We start from the raw sequence: 6000 nt of genomic DNA on the forward strand, positions 1-6000 counted from the left end.
GGAGCTCAAATGAATGCACAATCCAACAACAATTCGATGTGAATTCTCATTTAACCTCCTTTCAAAATGAAGAGATGAGGGTCTCTTAAATAGACTTTCCTGGAATCCATCAATGGTTGAGATCGATTTCAATCAACGGTCAGGATTAAAGGTGAAGTTCAGTCATAAAGGAAGATTCCCAAATTAAAGGGAGTTAACTGATTTAATTTGAGTAGAAAAAGGAGTTAACTCATTTAACTCATTTTTGATCAATAGTGAACTGGAAATTTCCTTTTTTGAACTGAAGAGAGATTTTGGTGAGATATTTAATTTAATAAAATGAGATATGCTCTCATAATTACCTTTTCTATTTAATTAAATAATCCTTTAATTAATTAGAGACACTTTTCTTATTTAATTAAATAACTTCATTTAATTAATTAGGAATGGCTTCCCATTTAATTAAATAACTTTGTTCAATTAATTAGAAGTAAGTACTCCATTTAATTAAATAATTTTCTTTAATTGCTTAGAAATACATTTCCCATTTAATTAATCAAGATAGGCATATTTATTAAATTAAATAAATTTAATTTCATAGTACATTAGCCTTGGGATATAATTTAATTTAATTAAAGTATAAATACTTAGTAATTAAATTAAATTGAAATCAAATAGGTTTAATGTGGCAAATATGAGTCAATACTATAGGAATTAAATAATAAGCATGATGAATGTAGATTTAGTTTTTCTGCATTTGACAATTAAGTCAAGTAGCGAGTAGCAGAATGAGAATTGCCTATTAGAATAGGATTTTAGGATTGGTTAGAAATAGACCAGAATTGGTATCATGGCAATGAGCCAATTTTGGGGTATTACATTTTTCCCCTCTTTGAATGAATGTGTGAGCAGCACGTTCAATTCAAAGATAATTAAAAAGCATGATGCGAACATGAGATTGGTTTCGAAGTTGATTACACGGAGACCAATTGATAAGATTTTAAGGACTATCTCTAGAACAGAGCTTAATCCCAAGGAATCCAAGTAGAGCACCTAGATACTTAAGATTGGTGGCATTTAAAAGACTATCTCCAGAACAGAGCGTAATCTTTAAGGATCCAAACAGAACGTCTAGGTTCCATGAAATTGATAAGCATTTAAAAGGTTTCTTCAAAATGAAGTTTAACCTTTAATGATCCAGATGGAACACCTAGATACCTGAGAGTAATAGCATTTAGAAGACTATCTCCAGAACAGAGCATAATCCTCAAGGATCCAGATAGAACACCTAGATACCTGAGATTGAAAGCATTTAGAAGATTATCTCCAGAACGGAGCTTAACCTTCAAGGATCCAGATAGAACACCTAGATACCCGAGATTGAAAGCATTTAGAAGATTATCTCCAGCACGGAGCTTAACCTTCAAGGATCTAGATAGAACACCTAGATACCTAAGATTGAAAAAAAAGATAACAAGGTCCAATCATGAGTCGTAGAATCATCCCCAGAACGAGGCTTGATCCTCAGGAGTCAGGGTTTAGACTGTCCCAGTACCTATCTATCAAACTCTAAGAAGAGTTGTTATAAGGTTGATCAATTGATGAAAAGATAAGATAGATGGCAAAGATGCCAGATAGAAGGGAACAAAATGCCCCGAGTGATGAGATGCCCTAAGTGATAAGGACATAAGATGGGAACCATATGCCCCAAGCAATAAGTATTTAATGATGCAATCAACCTGCCCCCTTAGGAGCGAAATCGAAAGATGACACACCAAAAATATGATTTGAAGCAGTATATCATGAGAGATAGAAGAAATCTAAGATTCGGCAGAATCTAGAAGAGATCAGAAAGATCTAAAGAAGGTTCAGGGTTGATTTGAAATGATTGCGATGTCGCAAAGACCAAGGTTGACCAAAAGTTGACCAAATTTAGCCACAGTTGACTTGAGTTGACTATTATTAAAATGAATCTTAAAATATGGAAAATGTAAATTTGAAAGGATTCCAAGAATCACAAAGTACCAAAAAGATTTGGGCTACACAAGCATTAGATCGCGTCAGCCCCCAAAATTTTAAAATGCATTTTTGAGGCTCTTAGGGGTGTCAAATTTTGAATTTGATCCCGAAAATGGATCCAGATCGGTCAAATTAGCCAGGGGGTGAATTTTTAGCAAATTCGAGCACTTTGAAAAATTTGGGTCAACAGCTATATAAGGGCTCGAAGGGTCATTTTCAATTCATTTGTGCTTTTGTCTTGTAGTGATTTTGAGCTCTGATAGAGACATGGCAGTGAATGTGAGATATCATCATTTTGATTACTCTAGATGACACAGCCGGCCAGCAGACTATAGACCATTGGTGAGTCATCAATTTCCCATCTTTGTACTTTTCTTTTCACGCATTTCGAGGTCATTTATTGCATTTTTAGAATGCTTTTAGGATTTTTTAATCTTTCTTCACGCGAGACCGACCTCTTCTCGCGCGAAGATCTTCTTTATTCCTGGGAAGATTCATGGTTGTCTGTTTCTTCGTGCGCGGCGTGAGGATCTTCGCATGGTAGGCATTTGGTTTTGTGCAAAGAAATAGATTCTTCGTGTGAGGTGATTTGGTTTTCACGCGAAATCCTCTTTTCACGTGCAAACATTGCTTTCTTCGCATGAGCAACTCTTTTTTAGCGTGAATGCATGATTCTTCACGCGAAGAAAGAATGTCTTCGTGTGAAACTGGTAGAATTTTGCACGAGATTTCATGAATTTCATGCGAAATTCCATGACAGTTTTGATTTTCGTACTTAAAAATTGCATTTTAGTTCATTTTGATGCTTCATTTTGACTTGATACTGATCGTTCGTTTTTCATTTTTTTGTTGTGTGTGTAGGAGGTCTTTGGAGATGTTTCATTTAGATCACACTATTCGCCATATGGAGAGTTATTGCGGAGTCTAGATGACATAGATCGGGCACACATTGCCCGATTAGGTTTGTCTTCTTTGTGTCAGATTCCAGTCGTGATGGTGAATCATGGCCTTCTCACTGTATTGGTAGAGCGTTTCAATTTGGAGATGAACACATTCCATTTGCTGATGGGCGAGATGACCATCACTCTAGAGGACATCTGGAGGATCTTGCGGATTCTCTTTCACAGTGCCTGAGTCATTTATGATACAGTGCCATGAGTAGGGACAAAGGCATTATCAATTGTGTTTGAGAGAGAGCTACTGAGAGGCAGGGTCATCAGCTAGGATGAGCTCATGCACACATATGGACTGATACATAGGCTGGCATCTGTGCTAGCTATATTCCTCAGCTGTTTCTTATGTCCTGACAGAGGATAGCATGGTTTGGAGTGTGGGTGGGGTGCTATGCTCTGCAGGATGGTAGAGGCACCCGAGATCTTTGGGTGGGGTCAGTGCATGCTGGCTCACCTTTTTCATGAGATGCACGAGGTCGTCTTCCATGAGAAGAAGACCATGGTAGTGGGAGTTTATGTTTTGCAGATTTGGGCCTAGGAGCATCTTCCCGTATGTAGGTCAATTTTTGAGGATGCCCGAGAGCCTATGGATCCCTACATATGCAAATATCGAGGGCATATTACCCAGGCCCACTTGGGTAAGACTGAGCACTGGTAGACGTATCTTGATGACCTAGTGTGTGTTGTATGGCGACCTTGGAGAGAGATAGAGGACTGGGATGATGCCCCTAGAGAGCTGGCATGGATGTTTAGTTCTCGACCTCTAGCGGGCAGGACTACATCTGTCATAGAGAGATTTGTGATCTCACGAGTGTGGCAGCAATATGGCCAACCACAGGACATTTCACATGAGTATTGTGCCTATGCCAGGGTGCAGAAGGATATTGAGCGAGGATGGCCTCCATAGATGAATCCAAGGTGATCCATGATAGATATCTGTAGTCTAGCTGTTGTTCAGTGGGACTACTTGCCAGAGGTAGTAGATGTAGGGATGACGCCTCCATATCAGGCATTTTTGATCAACCATCCATTCTCTTGCTTCACAGATCCACTAGGGATGGCAGGGCAGGCACAAAGATAGGTGCCATAGCAGTAGTAGGCATAGCCATAGTCACCAGGTCAGCCACAAATTTTGCCACAGGTCTAGCATCAGGTATAGCAGATGCCTATTCCTCCATGTCAGATGGGATCAGAACATAGTAGACAGTAGAGGCAGAGGACAGAGGAGCAGGCCCCTCAGCGGGAGGTGCCACAACAACAGGTGCCTCCACAGCCACAGGTACCTCCACAGCAGCAGGCAATAGAGATGGTAGATGAGGACATGCCAGATCAGCTGGTAGGTGGGGTACAGGACATGGTGCGGAGGTACCGAGAGTGGGTTCATGTGGCCTTCCGACAGTTGGGAGAGTTGTAGATTGCAGTAGCAGTCAGGGATGCGCAACTAGTGGAGAGACAGCAGGAGACAGATCATCAGAGGGAGCACGCAAAGACTACAGAGAGGAGGCTGGAGCTGGCACTTTATGAGATCCGCTTTCATTCAGCACGAGCAGCTTATCATTATACTGCTTATACCAGTGCGGTATCAGATGAGACATTGTAGGTTCAACGATTCTCTCAATACGTGCGAGAGTCTAGAGGCATACGACCTCCTATCAGGCCAGATATGCCACCATCGCCTCTGCCACCTACTGCCCCTGCTCCTCCTGCTCCTCCTGGAGGCGAGAGTTTGAGATAGAGTTAGCCGCTCTGTGCCTAATTTTTTATTTTGATCCCTTGCTATGCATCGATTGCGCTCGAGCAGCACCCATTTTTGTACTGACCCATTCTTTTGATATATATATATATATATATATATATATATATATATACAAGATTTTGAGCCGAGTATTCATGTGTACATGTCATTGTCTCGTTCTATTTTACTTTGATGTACATGAGATGTATGTTGTACGTAGATAGAATGCATATGTATGAACTGACATCTCACGCAGTGTTGCATGTTTTTGCTTGATAGTCATAGGTATTTCATTGAGGAGCATGAATCAACGAACCAAACGCCTGTGCAGCCATGGAGAAATTTGATGCATGTGGTGTATGAACAGAATCACCATCAAATTGCGCAGTTATGCAAATGAAGTATGTAATGCAAGACTATATTAAATGCAACCCTAGGTCTGGTTACCAAGCCTCGATGATTTATTATCACTGGATATAAAATAAAGCTGGTATATTATACAATTCCCACTGACATTGAAATCATGGAAATATGAATATAACATACGTTATTGGTTTGTCGAGATTAAATGTAAGCATTTGAGGCACAAGAAGCCAAAATGACCAGAACATTTGTCCCTTTTAATGTAGCAAGTTAACATAAGCATCAGAGCATAAACATTAGGATGACTTGAACGTTGCTTGCATAACAGGCACACCAAACACACGGGAGATCCCTCTTATGCTAAGTATTTAGTATTCATTCTGTCTGCAATGACCCTTGCATTTGTAACTTGAGACAAAAGTGTGCTAGATATACTCGCAGTGACCAATACGTTCACTTAGCAGGACGAGTATTAGTGTTTACTGTAGCATGAAGAGTTTACTCCAACAAACAAGGAGAAAAACCAACGTTATTGGCGTATTCATATAAAAGGAGTCAAGGTACACACGGCCATCCAATACGAGATAGAGGCTCTTATAGTGAACACCCCTCTTATAGGAATAGATCAACTTATTGGAACTAAATCGCAAATAGAAAGAAAAGAAAAGATCATGCCCCCAATCATTACTTCTTTAGTCAAAGAGGACATCATCGAGTTGCTCAAGGAGATATGATAAAGCAAAAAAAAAGCAAACAAAGAAAAAAAAAGCTCAGCATATCCAAACAAATATATAATTTTTGAGTTCAATGTTTTGCAATTGATGTCAAGTATCAGTGTCTAGAACATGTTTGAAAGAAATCTCTTCAGTAGGGTGACAACAATAGGCAGACTTAGTCAAAATGACTAGTGACTGAGGTCAAAGAGGAATCTTCATGGTGAAGAACCTAAGA

The sequence above is a fragment of the Cupressus sempervirens genome, chromosome 5 (genome assembly GCF_028749045.1).
Source record: "Cupressus sempervirens isolate cs-2001-9-10 chromosome 5, ASM2874904v1, whole genome shotgun sequence".
NCBI lineage: Eukaryota > Viridiplantae > Streptophyta > Pinopsida > Cupressales > Cupressaceae > Cupressus > Cupressus sempervirens.